This window comes from Podarcis gaigeae (genome assembly GCF_964106915.1).
Source record: "Podarcis gaigeae genome assembly, chromosome: 13".
Classification (NCBI taxonomy): domain Eukaryota; kingdom Metazoa; phylum Chordata; class Lepidosauria; order Squamata; family Lacertidae; genus Podarcis; species Podarcis gaigeae.
The window spans coordinates 16,126,696-16,144,615 of record NC_139689.1 but is presented as its reverse complement, the minus strand read 5'-3'; the positions used below and the strand labels follow the sequence as shown (position 1 = coordinate 16,144,615).

Here is a 17,920-nt window from a genome sequence, read left to right as displayed (position 1 = left end):
AGAAGGGAATAAGTCCCGTTTGCACAATCAAAAGTCTGTTTCATGCGTGGGATGCTGCAATTGTAATACAGCCTGTCAAGAGAAACAGGGGTCTAAACAAAAGCCATTACCTTACCCCCCCCCACCCCAATGGAAAATGTAGCAATTCCCCATTTGCAACTTATTCCAGATTTTAATGTGTGCATGGGGGGGGGGGCAGAGAGAGGAAAGGGGTGTGCAGCATGGAAGGAGAATCACAAAGTTTAGAGGCCTGCGCTTGGCACTGCCTTTAAAAGCAGCATATTTTAAAAGCGTTTCAATTTGCTGCCTTTTATACACTCAAGACTTTATATAGAAACACCGCCAGACAAGTCAAAGAGTCACTCTCCTTTTTTAAGCCCTGGGACACGGGCCTTTGGTCTGCATGCCAGGCCCCTTTTAATTGTTTAAAACCGTCTCTTGTTGTCATACATACTAGTGAATATAGTATGAGTCACATTCTTATATGCAGGTTGGGGGAGAGATTAGGCACACCCGCTGCCCTCTCCAGAAGGCATCCCTCAAAATGAACAGAGGCTTAGTCAGTCCGACAAGCCAAAGATGCAGAAATCAAGACTGCTGCAAGTTTCCCCCTAGGAAACAAGGCCAAATTCATTCAGAAAAGCGGCACAAAAGCAGAGCATTGTTGCAGGTTTGCTGTCCAAGAACCAGCTCTATCACACAGTGGCTTTCCTTTAAAAAGAGAAGGCAGATCAGAGTCTGAGATCTCACAAAAGAACATTGATAGGGTGGGTGTGTTTTTTTTAATGGCCCACGATGACCCTTCACTGCTTCTTTGTTGAGGCCAATTACGGGAAGGCTAGTTTCGATTCACAGATTTCTCAGAAATGTTAGGGTGGGAAAGGTGAAACATCCCACTTTCCTCCAGTAAAAGCATTTGGCAGGCTTGGAAAAGGAGCACCTTCCTCCTTGAGGATCTAATGTGGGGTAGTGGATCCGCTCCCTAGTAGGAGTGTCTCTTGCTCGTCTCTGCAAATAGTCGTTTGTGTGCATGCATACACAAAACACAAACACGTATAGAGATTCATCTATACAGTGGTAGCTTGGAAGTCGAACGGAATCCGTTCCAGAAGTCAGTTCGATTTCCAAAATGTTCGGAAACCAAGGCATGGCTTCCGATTGGCTCCAGGAAGCTTCTGCAGCCAATCGGAAGCCACGTCAGACGTTCGGGTTCCAAAGAACGTCCACAAACTGGAACACTCACTTCCGGGTTAGTGGCATTCGGGAGCCAAAACATTTGACTTGCAAGGCGTTTGCGAACCAAGATATGGCTGTACTGAGTATTGCAAGATGACATTAAGTCTTCATTGATATTTTTCTTACAAAGAAACACAAAACCCAAATAAGCTTGTTCCTTACAAATTACCACTGCTCAGGGAGTTGGGGTGGGCATACAACCATTCTGCACAGCTCAACTGAAATACGCTCAATGTGACAGTTTCAATAGCAAGGGATACAGGGGTTTCAAGACTGCTCATCACACCCGTTGTAAAGGCAGGTCCAAGAGTTTTTGCTGCCTGAGGCAAATTCAAAATTTGCTCTTATTTATTCAGCATCATCCAGATTTTGAGTCACATGGCTTCCCCCAAAGAATTCTGCGAATTGCAGTTTGTTAAGGGTGCTGGGAACTGTAGCTCTTATAACAACTCTCCACACCCTTAAAAACTACAGCTCCCAAGAACCTTTGGAGGAAGCCACAACTGCTAGACGTGGTATATGCTTTGACAGCTAGACTGTGCCCAATCTTTATAAAGCATTCGCTGCAATCTCTTTGCAGGAAAATTGCACAGAGGGCATTCATCTTGATTTGCCTACATGGTGTTTAATACATCTTCCCTTCATTTACAGTGGTACCTCGGGTTACAGACGCTTCAGGTTACAGACGCTTCAAGTTACAGACTCCGCTAACCCAGAAATAGTACCTTGGGTTAAGAACTTTGCTTCAGGATGAGAACAGAAATCATGCGGCGGCAGCAGGAGGCCCCATTAGCTAAAGTGGTACCTCAGGTTAAGAGATACCTCAGGTTAAGAACAGTTTCAAGTTAAGAACGGACCTCCAGAACGAATTAAGTTCTTTTTTTTAAATAATATTTATTACTTTTAAAAGTTACAAAAAAGGAGAAGAAAAAGAAAAGAAGACAAAAGAGAAAAAACAAAAGAAAATAAAAAACTGAGAAAAACAATACAATACAATGTATAAACAATACAAAACACAACCTAAACCCATTAAACTAAACATAAATAAAGCAAAACAAAAACAATTTAAAAACATACCTCCTTTTCCATGCTCTATCCTTCATTCCCTTGTTTCCTCGACCTCCTCTCACCTCCCTTTTTGTATCCCACTTCTACTAATTGTTTCAGCAAATCCTTTCCATCTTTCTCCATTTTCTATAGAAACATATTTTTAATATGTTAAAAATAACATATTTTTAAACCTTATTTCCCATTAAAACTAAAATACTTATATATACTTAACTACTTATAACATTTCTGCTAAATCCATAAAATATCATTCCACCATTTTTCTACCAGTCATTAATTTTACAATATTTCTATATATAAACTTTAAATTTTCCAGTCTTCTTCCACCATCTCCTCTCCCTGGTTTCGGATTCTGCCAGTCCTTTCCATCAATTCCATATAGTCCATCAAACTGGAGATCTTATGTCCAAGGCTCTTAACTCTTTTCCAAATCCCTTCTGCAGATCTTCTTCATATTCTTTAATGCTAAGGAGCAAATCTCGGGAAAACTCCAACCTAACAGTACTTTTATTCCTTCTGGATAGTTCAGCCAATTTTCCATAGTTAAAGCTAAGGTCCATAAAGTATTTCAGGACGTATTTCAGGATTCCTCCAAATCCAAAGGCCCCCAAAACTTCAATCTCCTCCAAACCCAAACCCATGTCCCAAAAGAGAGTTAATCCCTGGATAAAGGGATCTTTCCAACTTTCCTTCTTCAGTCCAAGCCGGGATCCAATCCTCAAAATCTGACTTTTTCTAAATTCAATCATAAAAAGCCTCAATTTATAGTCCTCAATTTGCTTCTGCAAAACTAAGGATCCCACTTGTATTACTTTAGGTTCAAAAACAACAGCTTTCTCCTTTTCCTCCACCCTTTGTCCTGCCAAAGTATATTCCTGTACCGAGTCCTGAATTATTTCTGTGTTGGTGCTCACTTTTTGATTCAAATTAGTCACTTTCTGTTCCAAGTTATCAATTTTAAACATCATGTCATCTGTCTTCTTATGAAGCTGTTCCAGCGAATAGCTTATCTTACATAATACAGTCACAATGGCTTCTCCTGTCAACATTTTGAATGGTCCAAGGTCAATCTCTGATTTTCTCAGAATCCTTATCTTGCAGCTGGAGATAAGGTGCCAGCCGAATCAAAAGGTGCCAGCCGAATCCCAGGTTCACAAGCTTCTCCCACTTGTGATTTCAGTGGGTCTCCACCTTCGCCGTGGCGGTCAGACCCTGTTTTCCACGGAGCAAGTTCCTCCCGATCGGAGGAGCTCCACCATTGCCGGAGGCGCCAACCCGGAAGTCCCAGAACGAATTAAGTTCTTAACCAGAGGTACCACTGTATTCACTCGACACTTTTCAATGAATTTCCCTGAGACTTTCCTAACTGATAAAAGTCTGTTTCCTTTTTAAAATGCGGGTTTTTGCTGTCCTTGGACGTCACAGTGCTTCAATCCACTTTTATTGCTAACCCTAAATCTCCAGGAATGCACTGTAATCCCTCTCACCAAAAAACAAACAACAAAAAAAACAGCCTACAGACACCCTAGATGCCGAACAAAATAGCAATGGCCATTCTCAGAATACTGAAAGACCAGGGAATTTTAGAACTCATTCCCAACGTACTGTTGCAAAAGCCCAGCACCTACCCCTCTCTCTGCCAAGCCGTGGCAAGAGTGCATCGGATCTCAGGCACCAACACAGGATCTGTGTCCCTTTTGAGAACAGAAGACACGGTGGAGTCCGCTGTGCTTTAAGAAATAGGGTTTATTCGCCTGTTTAGGGAAGCTTTTAATGTTTAATAGGTTATTGTATTTTAGTGTTTTATTAGAAGCCACCCAGAGTGGCTGGGGAAACCCAGCCAGATGGGTGGGGTATAAATAATTATAATTATAATTAAATTATTATTATTATTATTATTAAATTATAATTATTATTTACACCCTCGGTCTGCTTGGAGGGGGTCCAGATCTTACAGCATGGCCCAGAGCATCGCAGGCAGTCCTTCCTTCACCCTCCCCAAGATGGATCTCTCCCTTTCTTCTTCCCAGAAGCCCCTTGCCCTCCTTCAGAGCAGTTACCCTGGCAACCTCCCGAATCTCCAGTCTCTGGTCCTACCTGGGACAAGGAGTTGTTGACTACCCTCAATTTCTTTCTATTGTAACGCCTGCTTTTCCCTCAAGCCAGCAAGACTGGTTTGCATAAGGCAGCCCAGGGATCCTCACTTGTAGTATGTATTCTCCCTGCATATCACAAAGAACCCAGAATCCTAGCATTTATTAATTTCTAGGGTTTAGCCCAAAATCTCTAACAGTACTTTGCATTGTCCTCATCAGGGGAATCTACAGAACATGCCAACACCACTTCTTAGCAATTTATTTTAAAAACTGTAAAGCTATTTGTGCTCATACATTACTGATATTATGTGCTCCTGCTGCAAACATATTTAGAAAAGATTAATCATGAGTCAATGAAGCCCATATTCCCCAACTAAATTCAAAACAATTAGCCGAAAGAGTTAAGGAACTGGCCAATACAAATGCATTTCTAGAGCAATAAATTATCACAAAACTGCACGACGTAATTAAAATCCATTAAAATAAATAAATAACTCTGCGGTTTGCAGAACGCTTTGAAGGCAGTTATTAGTGTGAGCATCAAACCTGTTGAAAGACCATACCTGGGCAAAATCAAAAGACGCAAATACCAGGAGGAAACCCTTTGTAGCAAAATCAAACGAAAGAAGACAGTCGCCTGCTTATTCATTCAGCAGCTAGCATGCTGCAACCTTGAATCACCTTCTGATCTACCATATGTAGAAGAGCAATTATCCTCAGAATTGACGTGTGAGGGAAAGCACTAATAGAGTCCCCTATAAATGGCAGCCAAAAGGAAATGAGAAGCAAAGGAAACAGATGTCATGTTGCTGTCAGAAAAATACCACTCATTTCCTGCAATGTCAGGCTTTTCACACCATGACCGAATATGTCTGGAAGCAGATGGTCAGCACACAGCCGTCAGAGGGGCAGGTACGGGGGACACAGTCCTGCTGCCCCCCTTCCACACATCCAGTCTACAATTCCAAATACAGTGGTACCTCGGAATACATACGCTTCAGGTTACAGACTCCGCTAACCCGGAAGTAGTACCTTGTGTTGAGTTGTGGGTGAACATATCAGACGACACAGCGATTCTTCAAACAGCTCTTGTTTATTCACAGGCCAGGACAGAACTGAACTGAAGGGTTCAGTCAGCCTGCTTATATAGAGCTCCAGTACAACGTAACTGTAACAATTTTCTAAAACTATCCAATCACTGAACGTCACTTCCGATGCCTTATTTGCATAACTATCTACAGTATCCCCCTGCTGGCCCAGGGTGAGAACTTCAGTACATAACACCTCGGGTTAAGAATTTTGTTCAGGATGAGAACAGAAATCGTGCTCCGGCGGCGCGGCAGCAGCAGGAGGCCCCATTAGCTAAAGTGGTACCTCAGGTTAAGAACAGTTTAAGGTTAAGACCAGACCTCCAGAACGAATTAAGTTCTTAACCCAAGGTACCACTTGGTTAAAGAACAAGATCAAAGGAAGCTAAAGCTAAACTCCAGGTGTAGTTAGACTACTAGCTCCAGCCAATGTGGCCTATGGTCAAGGAATGATGGGCGTTGTCCTCCAAAAACATCTGGAAGATGCTAAGCTGGCTACCCCTGATTTGGTGAGGTAGCCTTTGAGCAAGAGAGAAGCGGTTAACTAGAGAAGCAGCAAGGAATCTCAGGCCTGTTTGGTTGTTGGTGCTGGCAAAGCACCACACAGGGCTTCCCAGGGGCATCTGCAAACTCCCTTTTGGCCCTGCATCCAACACCATATATTTAACAAAATTTATATAGCCCTAGATTGTAGTAAAAAACCACCTTTTAAGTGGCTTACAATAAATATATCAAAATTATCACTAAATAACAGTTAAAAACATTTAAAAATAAATGAAATAATGTGTTTGTACATATGCTTATGATATCTATATATCTATATCTATCTATCTATCTATATATATATATATATATATATATCAGTAAAGGAGATCAAAACACATCAGCACATACGCATTTGAATAGGCTGGCTTAAACAAAAATGCTATAAGCACACATCCGAAACAGTACAGTTAAGACGCCTAAGAGACAGGGAGTTCCTCAGATGCTGCCTGTAGCAGTGATAGATAGCGCAACAGATAAAGGGCAAGTGAGTGTGGCTTAGACAAATGGCCTTCCTGGACACATGGGGAGGAGGTCTGGCAGGGATAAACAGGGGAGCAATATGTCAGCCTTCCCTAGCCTGGTGCCACTGCCCCAATGGTTTCAACCACAGTTCCCATCATCCCTGACTCATTGGCTCTGCTGGAGCACAACTCAAGGATACAGGAAGCCATCTTACACTGAGATAGACCATCTATACTGACAAGAAGTGGCTCTACAGCATTTCAACCAGGAAATGTCTCCCAGTCCTACGTGGGGATGCCGTAAATTGAACCCAGGACCTTCTGGGCACAAAAGCAAATGCTCAACCACTAAGCCACAGCCCTTCCCCCAGGTGGGAAGAAGCTGCAAGATGTTGTCATTTCAGTTGTATTTCTACAGTGATACGATGAGAGCTTTTGCACCTTGTGGCGTGCCATGTATTAAATTTCGAATTTTGCAATTTGTGTTTTTTAAAGCACCATTCTTCATTGAGGTTGCTGGAGAGCAGCCTATAAGCCTTCTGAATAAAGTTAACTGGAAACCAATGACGTTGGGAACAATGCTGGAGTGAGTTCTTCTTTCCTCTCAGCGAGCCACACTTATGAGGCCAACAGCTGCATTTCAAAACACCTGAAAATTTCCAAACACTCTTGGAAAGGCAGGCCCACGTAGAGTGTGCTGCAGCCATCCATTTAATTTCTGGCAGGGATGAAACATATATCATTTGATTAAAGCAGCCTGTGGTGAAATTCATATTGGCTACGGTCCACAGGATTTGCAAATACCTTTTAGTTAAACCTTCAGAAACTGCGAAAACTCTGTTGGGTCTCCACTTAGGCAGCTCTTGCAATAATTTTTACCAAGGCATTTCTATGTAGTAACTAAACTTTTACATTTTTAATTATCGTGAAAAGCAACTACAGGCCTGATATCGCACACTGGTGTATTGTCTAATAGATGCTAAGTCCTAAACAAGGCCTCCTTTCAGAAGCCAATATTGATACAATGGTCGTAACGCAAATAGACCTCTTGGTTCTTGGGTTGGTTTTTACTCCTGAAGAGAGCGTTGCGTCTTTATTTTGCTCATTTTGAAAGGTTTATACACTGCTTAGTCACAATGCTCTCTAGGCCAATGGCCTATGTGGACCAGCAGCCTGTTCTTTCGGGGATGTCTGTGGTAAATCACCAAGCAGGACATGAACCAAGGGACACTTTCCTCTCCAGTTGTTTCCAGAAACTGGCATTCGGGCGCATTACTCAGAGCTCTGTAGAGTTGTCTCTATAATCAATCCAAATAGACAATATAATCTCTCCTCCTCACACCCAGGAGGAAAACAAATCACCCATGCATCACCACTATTTAATAATGGATTTTTAGCAGAAAACCTATGTTCCCTTACGCACATGTTGTGCCTTCTTGTGAACTGCAGAACAATGGGACATTTCTGTCAACAAGCAATTCACGGAAACACTTATTTGTTTAATTTCTGTTAAGTCGGCTGTTACATCATTTTGCTCCACCTTAGTCATTAGTACGCAAGCCCTACCCCTGTATCCATGGGCAATGCTACCAATGGTTTATAATATTTATCCCCCCCCCCCCAAATGCAGATCAAAATTCAACCTGTATCTATCCATCTTCCACCTCTAGATTTTTGGTGACTCTCTAGTTTGCCGCTGCAGCTGGGGCCAGCCACATTTTTTCGTGTGCTCTAAACATCTTCTGCCCCTAAGCCAAATCTGTGGGATGGCAGCAGTTGACTTATTTGGGATATGCCACTCTTTATCAAAAGAGTTAATGCAGCAACGATATAATGAATGTAATAGCACACAAGAAATTAATAGGCTGCACCTGCCTACTCACGTTCCAAGAAAGTGAGCGGCTCACTTCAGTCGCAGGAGCCCACATAAACTGGTAACCCATTGAGGAAACACGTTCTGCCCTTGTTCTAGCTATACAGGTTTTGCCACGGATCCCTTTGGAGACTCTTAATTGCTCTTCAAATACTTAACTGCCCATGTTTTGAGCTAAACTTTGAACATGGGGGGGGGGGGGGTCGGCGGGTGCAGAACAGAACAGAGGTCGACAGTGATGCGGGGCCTGTGGGCACATCTGCAACCTGGAGAAAATGCCCTGGGCGACACAGAAGCACAGCAATGTAAGAAGAGCCAAAGGGCCAGCCTGAGATATTTCAGCCCGAAGCAAACCGAAAAATGGCTCTTGGTCCTCCTCAGGCCAAGGAAAAGGGGGGCAGTGAAGATCTACATCAGGACCAAAGAGACAATGAAGATCTACATCGGGAACTTTACCCGAAGGTTCACGTAAGAATCAAAGACCATTGAATTAGATAAATTAACAGGAAGGATTAGAAACCTGCGGGATCAGAGATTCTTAGAAGACTGGAGTAAATATATGAACTATTTGAAAAGTAATTGTGATTAACAGATTACCCTAGTAGGACTGCAAGAAGTTTTGTAAGGTGGATTCTTTGAAATATTGCAAGAATATGAAGAGAATTATTAGTTAAGGACAATTAAATGTAATACAGAAATTAAGAAATGAAGAATAAGTGATAAAGAACGGAAAATCATCAGAGGTGTTGACGGAAGTCTAAAATATTGCATAAGATGAGAAGTTGTGTTGTAAGACTGTTGGAACTGATATGTAAAAAATAAAATAAAAATGTATATTTAAAAAAACAGGAATCAAAGACCAATGTGGAGAAAAGATCAGGGCCAGCTCTGAATTATGCCAGGCAGGTGCAGAGCCCAGGGGACCCCAGAGGGCAGCCCCTATTCACCAAGCAGCTGCAGCAGAGGTAGCATTGGGATGGAGGCTGCCAAAGAAGTGGCAGCCACGGGCAGTGCATTTCTCGTGGGCTGGATCTGCTGCCCCTGTGGATCTTGCCACCCGAGGCAGCTGCCTCACCTTGCCTCATGGGTGGGCTGGCCCTGCCTAGTCCAGCATCCTGTTTTCACCCAGGCCAGCCTGATGCCTGTGGAAGGCTTGGCAGGGGGGACCCGAGAGCAACAGCCCCCTCTCCCCACTTGTGATTCCCAAGCAGCTGGCACCCAGAGGCATCCTGGCTCCAGCCAGAGGAGGTCGAATGTCAATGGCTGCCTCTTTCCTCATGCCATCCCCTGCTTGGTCAAACATTCTCAGTGCCTCAGCAGGGAGAGCCAGAGTTACCAATTAACAGAAAGACAATGGACATTTGGGCACCTCGTTGCCATAGAGCTTTGCGGCCTTGTCTGTACATTTACCAGAATGGACTGTGCCACTTCCAAACTCAGGTGGAGATGCCATTTTAAAAAAATGTGGGGAGAGGGTGGGAAATCGTAGAAGAAAAACTAGCAAATATAGGGAATAGGGCTGGACTCCCTCTCAGGAGCTTATAGTTACTTGATTTTTTATTTTTCCCACTGGCAGGGAGACTTTCAAAAGCAAATCCACCACCTGTAGCCTGAATGTTTGCCTCCTGTTCCTCCACCTCAGAAATTGTGACGTCTCTGGTTCCTCAATCTTGGAAGCATTTTGGATGGGTCTCTTTGCCAGCCTTTGCCACCCTGCTATGTCTCCACTATAAGAGATCACTTTGCACGGAATAGCACATCTTCCTGAAGTTTTTAAAATCATATTTATATAGGGTAACAGATGACTCTATTTCCTTAAACATAGAATCATAAAATTGTAGGACTGGATGAAATTTAAGTACAGTATTGGTATTTCAAAAGATACTGATGTTCTGGTGAAGTTTTGTCCACTTCAGTAATGTACAAACTGAATCCTTTCCCACTATCACTCCCCAAATTCCTTAGAAGCCCCCTCCCCCCACAGCCCCACCTTCCAGAAACCTGCATAAATTGCACCATATGCACTATAGGATCCCGGAATCTTTTCAGCTACCCTTCTATTTACGAGAATCCTCTGCCGCTGTAAGGGAGTTTCTCAATTCTTGCCATGACAAATGGACAACAGCTTAGTGACACTTATTTGGCCCAGGTCTCAAATCATAAATTGTATGTACACCAACACATTGCACATCAGCTACCAAATAATGATAAATGAAGAAAACAGTGGAATGAAGGATGCATCTGAACAAACAGATTATCTCACACCAGTTGCGTGTAGCTTTGGATCAGAAACTAGGGGCGTTCATATCACTTAGGCCTGCAAACAAGGAAGGGTGGAGACCCCAGGGGTCGCCAGCTGTGGCTTCTATCCCAACCCTCTCCCTCTCATTTTAGCTTTAAATTTTGGCAATAATTATAAAATGTGAGCACTCCACCCATCATATTCATTTTTATAAAATGCCACTATGTTTAATTTGTGTTAGAGCGTCATTAAGAAGGATAAACTACTGTACAGTAATGTATTGTGTTTATTCCATTTCTTTTTTAAAAATATAAACAGTATTCTATCCTCCAATCCCACCCCACCCCTAATTGCTATAAACTGTTCCAAACATACCAGAAAAATGACTCCTTTGCAGAACACCTGGATTCTCCCCCACCTTTCTCAGTTCCTTCAAATCATGCTCAAAACAAGGGAGACATGGTCCTCAAACACCAAACCCTCGCTTTCCCTGTTAACACACCTCTTCTTCAATTAAGGCACATTGCAAAGGGAACCAGGCTAGCAGTCTGATACTAGTAAGGTAAAGGAGATCAGGAATTTGCCAACATCACAACTGTACAACTCTGTGCACATCTCAGGAAGAAGCAGTGGGCCCACTATAGCCACACAAAAAGGAGAAGAGGGAACGCACAGCAAAGACTAAAGGAGAAAGATATTTGCAACATTCCCTATGCTCATTTGTGTGCACAGATGCAGATTATGATTTTTTTAATTGCTGGGGGAAGTAATCCAACTTCCAACTAAGTCATAACCGAAGGTGTTGGCCTAGCGGCCTTTGCGTTTATCCATCTGATGCTTTGCCCATTTCTGTGCTGGACCTTTGCAGTCAGCAAAAAAATAATAATGGGAGACTCCAACAGTTCCATTAATGCTTATTATACCTGTGCTCTGTTCCCACTAGGATACATTCATTAGTCCAGCAGTATGTAATTGCCATAGTCAAGGCCGGATTTAGGTTTGATGAGGCCTTAAGCTACTGAAGGTAATGGGGCCCTTTATATGTCCAACTGTCCTTTGTCAACAACAAATACCGTATTTTTCGCTCCATAAGACACACTTTCCCCCCCCCCCTAAAAAGTAAGGGGAAATGTGTGTGTGTCTTATGGAGCAAATGCAGGTGGGAGGCAGGCGGGAAAAGCCCCCAAGAGCCGCACACACGCTCCGCTCGCTCTTCCTGGCTATTGCGGGAGGTGGGGGAAGGGACAGAGGGCAGCCCCTTCTACTTCCTCGGGAAAAAGCCCCCAAGAGCCACAAACACGCTCCACGCGGCTCGTGAAAGGGAGCGCTGAGCAGAGCCTGGGATGCATACAGGCTCTGCTCAGCACTCCCTTTAAAGAATTTTTTTTTCTTGCATTCCCCCTCTAAAAACTAGGTGCGTCTTATGGAGCGAAAAATACGGTAGTCTCTGTTTTTTGTGTTGAATATATGCTATATGGCAGGCATCCCCAAACTCGGCCCTCCAGATGTTTTGGGACTGCAACTCCCTTCATCCCTAGCTAACAGGACCAGTGGTCAGGGATGATGGGAATTGTAGTCCCAAAACATCTGGAGGGCCGAGTTTGGGGATGCCTGCTATATAGTAATTTATGGACTTAATAGGTATCTAAAGCCATTTGCACATGTTGCCATTCTCTGCATCAGCCTCCACACTCTCATCCCCTGCGAGTAATGCAATGCTGTGTACACGGACTTTGAGAGTAGATCCCATTGAACAGAGATTCTTATTTCCATGTAAATACACACAGGATTGCAGGTTCACATATAAATACTTAAGAGGATTTTCTCCCCTACTTTGCTTGATTATCTTTAAACCTCTTATCTCTTTCTTCAATCCACGCTCTGCATGGCCCACATTTGCTCCAGGGCAGACACCTGTCTTTCTGTCTTTCTGCTATCTCTATAAAGCACCCGAACAAAGCTGTCACTAAGTACAGAAATAAAAATGACAGATAACCCTTCTCTATAGGAAAAAAACAAACCACATAATCATGACCAATCCTCATCTGCTGCTCAAATAAATTCCCTTTTCTTCTCCTTCTAACCTTCCACATGCCTGACATATTTAGAAGTCTATACAGTACTGGAAACGGGAAAAAGAAAACAGGGAACTGTTTCTTCCTCTAAAAGTTACAGCATTTTCTGAAGGAGCTCAAAAAGGCTCAGAAAGCGAAGGAAATTTGTGATGGTCTTGGATTCTTGTGGCATTTATTATTATTATTATTATTATTATTATTAGTTCCCTGCCCATCTGGCTGAGTTGCCCCAGCCACTCTGGGTGGCTTCCAACAGATATAAAAACATAATAAAACATCAGACATAAAAACTATGCAGCACTCAAGTTAGTCCTGCTAATTCTCAGGTAATCTCAGAAATGCATCGCCACCGCAACCTTGAAACTGCTGTCCCAATTCACTGATCAAGCAATTCAAAACAGATGGCATATAAAGATCTCTCAATTGAACAGTGAACAGATTAGCTTTTATGTTGATGTATGGAGCGCTTAAGACAAGCATGTGGCCAGGTGCTGTTGAACTACAGTTCCCATCTTCCTTGACTACTGGTACTGCTGGCTGGGACTGATGGGAGTTGGAAGTCCAACAACTTCTGGAAGACCAGACTACAGACGGGTTCTCACCTTCCAACTTCTGCAAACTGCAAATAGCAATATTCCGTCAAAAAAAAACATCTCTCTCTCTCTCTCTCTCTCTCTCTCTCTCTGTGTGTGTGTGTGTGTGAGAGAGAGAGAGAGAGAGAGAGAGAGAGAGAACTGGGAATACCGTTTCTGAGATTATGCCTCTGTGTGCACCGCCTTACAAAATGCAAATGGGTGTATCCAAAGTTGTTCGACTCAGAACAGACGCATTGAAATTGATATGCATAACTAACATATGCCCATTTATTCCAGTAGGTTACTCATGAATGGCACTTAGCTGAATCCAACCCAAAGTATGCTTCCCCCAAGCCGCTTCTTTAGAATAATTGCTTTGTCCTATTACGCAAATTCACACGGTATTTTTGAAAACGACTACAACTCGTGCAGTTCACTAAGATATATTTAAAGCGGAGACCATCCCAATTAAATTTCAGTGCATTTTGTTGTTCAGTAACCTGTCCATTAAAAAAAAGCTGTGGTTTTCAAAGCATGTCTTGGAGAAAACTCTTGGGCTTTTTCAGAAGCTTATCAGGGATTATCAGAGAAGTGGCAAATATGGCCAAAAGTAAAGGGAGGCAGTCACGTGCCACAGGTATTCTGTGTGTGCCTTAGAATGGCCAATAATTCTGTGGAAGAGGTGAAGGCTAATAGAGAAAGGCTTTCTCCGAAGGCATTCAAAGTTTGAACGCCCACGGCATCAAAACAATGGCAAATGACATCCATCTGAGCAAGTCGTCCTTCACAGGCGGAAGATTCTGGGTTCAATTCCCAGCATCTTCAGGGAGACCACTGGCAAGTCAGGTAATAATGAGCCCTAAAAACAGAGTTTTTATATACAAAATGTATACATTGCTTGGTTGTAAGAAAACGTTTAAATGGTTTGCAAAACTATGAAACATTCAAACCCTCATTTTAAAGAAAAAAGAGTTAAAAAATAAGACATTCTAAAGAATGTCAACAGCAGCTTTTTGTACAAGCGTGCTTAAACAAAAACGTTTTAAGCAGGTTCCACAGCAGAGAGTACAGCAAAGGGACCTGCTTGATGTCAGGAGCTGCCACACTAAAAGACTGATTTCTAACAGATGCAGAACGAGTATTATGAAGCATCAGCTGCAACACTGCCAGTTCTGCAAAGGGAAAAGGTCAAATGGACACATTATGGGGTAAGGTAGGCCTGGAGGCAAACAGGGCTCAAGGTGTAAAGGCAGTGGTTTTCAACCCGTGTGCTGTGGCACTCTGGGGTGCCTTGAATGATGGTGCCGCAGGCAACACTGGCCTCTGATGCCCTCTCATGTCTCTGCCTCCCAAAGACTCGCACAGTTGTTTATTGCAGTAGCCCTGGCTACAAGCTCCACAGGCGAATTGTGCCTCTGTGGTTGGCCAGGGGGTGCTTCCCAGGCCCCTGTGGGGCAGTGTGAGGAGGCACCAATCTTTGGGGCAGGTGGGTAGGGCTCAGAGACCGGCTGCCTAGAGGACTCCCAAGGAGAGGGGAGAGGAGGCTGAGGAAACACTCCACAAGGAAGGGTGTTTGAAAAAGGGTGAAAGGATTGCTGGCAAGGGGTAAAAGGTAAAGGACCCCTGGACAGTTAAGTCCAGTCAAAGGCAACTATGGGGTGTGGTGCTCATCTCGCTTTAAGGCTGAGGGAGCCGGCATTTGTCCACAGACAGCTTTTCAGGTCATGTGGCCAGCATAACTAAACCACTTCTGGCACAACGGGACACCGTGACGGAAGCCAGAGCGCACGGAAACACTGTTTACCTTCCCACCACAACGGTACCTATTTATCTACTTGCACTGGTATGCTTTTGAACTGCTAGGTTGGCAGGAGCTGGGACAGAGCAACGGGAGCTCACTCCGTCGCAGGGATTCAAACTGCCGACCTTCCGACTGGCAAGCCCAAGAGGCTCGGTGGTTTAGACCATATAATTGACATAACTGGGCTCCTGAGCCCCACAGGGGTGCCGCAAAAAGAATGTAGTTGATCAAGGGAACTGTGGACTCAAAAAGGTTGAAAACCTCTGTGTTAAGGGCATTATAAACAAATGATAACTCCTTGAACTTCGCCCATTAGCCAATGGGCAACTAGCGTCGATTTCTACACAAAGGAGTCATACAGCTGAGTCCCACTCCCACCAGTGACCGTGTCTCTCTCAGCATTCTTCCATAACTGCAGCTTCCTTATCAAGCACAAGGGTAGCTGCACATAGAGTGCATTGCTGTAACCCAATCCTGAAGTCACCGCCAACGGCAGAACTTCTGCAGTCCAGTTCCATTAACCGATTAAGAGCCCTGAAAGAACAGGCAACCTGTGCAGAATAGATTCTTATCTCCTTTCCTTTCGTGTTTCTACACAGCTGTTCATTCATAAGTGCCCCCTCCTCTCATAACAGCTGAGCATTCTTCTTTTTTTCCTGGAGGGCTGAGCTGAGTCCCCCCCCCCTAAAAAAAATAATGACACCATTGACCCAGAGACATGCAGGTGTGCACAAGGAAGGAGGAAGGGGTTAGCTGTCTCTTGATAGGAGATAAGGGAACAGATAGATTTTTGGCATAATTTGGAAAGATAATGGTGGGTGGGAAAGAGATACGATATAAAGTGGAGGAAGAGGAGGAGGCGGCAACAGAAGGGCTGGGGCTGAGGGACATCACAAAAGGATAGCCCCAGTGGTCACAGGACACCATCACCTGCTTGTGGCACAGACTGGCTGATAAGATGGGACCTCAGCAACAAGCCAGCAGGTCACAGAGCAACAAGGCACAGAATGTACACAGTCCCGATCTGCTGAGCAAATGAAATATTGTCAGCTTGGCTGGCCAACAGCAAAACCTTGAACCAGCAGCTCAGAGAGCAACGTGGCACGGAATGCCTGCGGTCCAGTTTTGCCAAAGGAAGAGGCTAACGTGAGTTTGGCTGGGATGAGAAACTTCTGCAGACCTGCAGCACAAAGAGTGGTTGGGTGAGAAAAAGGCCAAGGAGGAAGCCAAGCAGGACAACTGAAGGAAGCTGATGGAACAGGCAACAATAACTATTGAGTAAGGGAACTGTTAAATAATGAGAAAGCCCAAACATAGCCCGCCCCCCTCCCTCATGCTGAGAAAAGCTTTATCCATGTCAGACTCTGGGAAAGGTGGCAGTGCCACAATCCACAGGTAGTGGGTGTGTTGCCAAGACCACCCAAAATGCTTACTGGCACTTGGAAAGATCCATCTCTGCCCAGACGCGCTTATCCCTGCCATAACCATCATCAGATGGACCTAGCCCTACATTCTGCTGTCATGTTTCCCACATTTCTGACTGCTCACAGAGGCGCTTCTTTCATAATTGAAACCAGAGGGACGCTTGGCGCCTACGCTTGACAAAAGTCCGTCTTGAGAGCATCCAAGAGTAACTTGCCCTTTGAGAAGACTGCCTTTAATGTATCTATGATTCTGTATCCTAGAGGATTGCCTAGAGGATGTTACAGCTTGTGAAGAGCAGCAAACCCTGGCCGTTTTTTAAGGAGATCTTGAACCTGTGGCCTTCTGATGCAAAGCCTCTGCTCTACCCCTGAGCTATCATTGGCCGACTGGAAGGATCCGTGGCCAGAGAACAGAGTTGCACCAGGAAAGAATGCAAGAGGAGTCCTACTGGAGAAGACCAGGGCTCTGTTCTTACAGTGGCCAATCAGATGCCTACGGGCAGCCCACAAGCAGAGCCTAAGGCAGGCCGGCCCAGCCATGAGGCAAGGTCGGCAAATCCAGGCTCCGAGGAATGCATCACCTGCTGCCGCCACCGACACAATGGCAGCAACATCTGCAGCAAGCTCCTTGGAGGCCAGATCTGCCACCTCTTTGGTGGCACCCTTTACAGAGGCCTCTGGGTGAATAGAAGGTGCTGCTTGTCTCCTCCCACCCTTGTTCCTGATGCAGATCGTTAGCCCCCTATTGTAGACCTTCACTCATCCCTTCTTCCCTGACCAATGGGGGATGGGCATCATTTCGTGGTTCACCTCAGGTGCCAAAATGTCTTGTGCCGGCCCTGGTCTGAGGGCAGTGTCCCCCAAAGTAGTTCTGTTTGCACACTGACTTTTGGCTGTGCAACAGAACTTCCCTTCCTTCTCCCCATGCGCTGCCTAAATTGGTTCTGGGTCTTCCCCCGACCCTCCAGAGCGGATTTGGAGGCTGCATGGAGAGAGAGAGAGAGGAAGTTCTGCTGTGCAAGTTCTCTTGCACAAATGGAAATCCGTGCACTAGCAGAACTGTTTCATTATATACAGCCCTGAGTACTTCCAGCACTCTTTCTGTCCTTGTGATTCGCAACAGCTGGTTTTCAGAAGAATACTGCCTCAAGAGGCCGGAGGAACAACCTAGCCATCATCGCTAGAAGCCATTCATAGCCTCAGCCTCTATGAATCTGTTGTTATTATTATTAAAAAAATAAAATATATTTTAAAAGGGGGGTTTAATTAAAGGATGTTTATAGTTAAGGGTACACAAAACATCTCTGTTTTCAATTCACAGAGTCCTTTCTACAGGTCTAAGATACTGAGACAATGTGAGGTTGTGGGGGATAGAATCGGGGAGATTGTCCATTCTTTCGCTTAGTATATGAGCAGAGTTTTTATGTCAGCGTTA

General features: G+C 44.3%; 1 protein-coding gene across 4 annotated transcripts in view; it reads right to left on the bottom strand.

The window, feature by feature from the left end:
* HSD3B7 (hydroxy-delta-5-steroid dehydrogenase, 3 beta- and steroid delta-isomerase 7) overlaps positions 1-17,920 on the bottom strand; it is a 57,282-nt gene that overhangs the window by 26,107 nt on the left and 13,255 nt on the right. The window contains exon 1 of one of the 4 annotated variants that reach the window (XM_083707495.1): positions 4,964-5,150. The exons of the other annotated variants lie outside the window; for them this stretch is intronic. The gene's annotated coding sequence lies outside the window, so the exon portion shown is untranslated. Of the gene's footprint in view, positions 1-4,963; positions 5,151-17,920 lie in introns of those variants that run through there. 4 annotated transcript variants of the gene reach the window in all.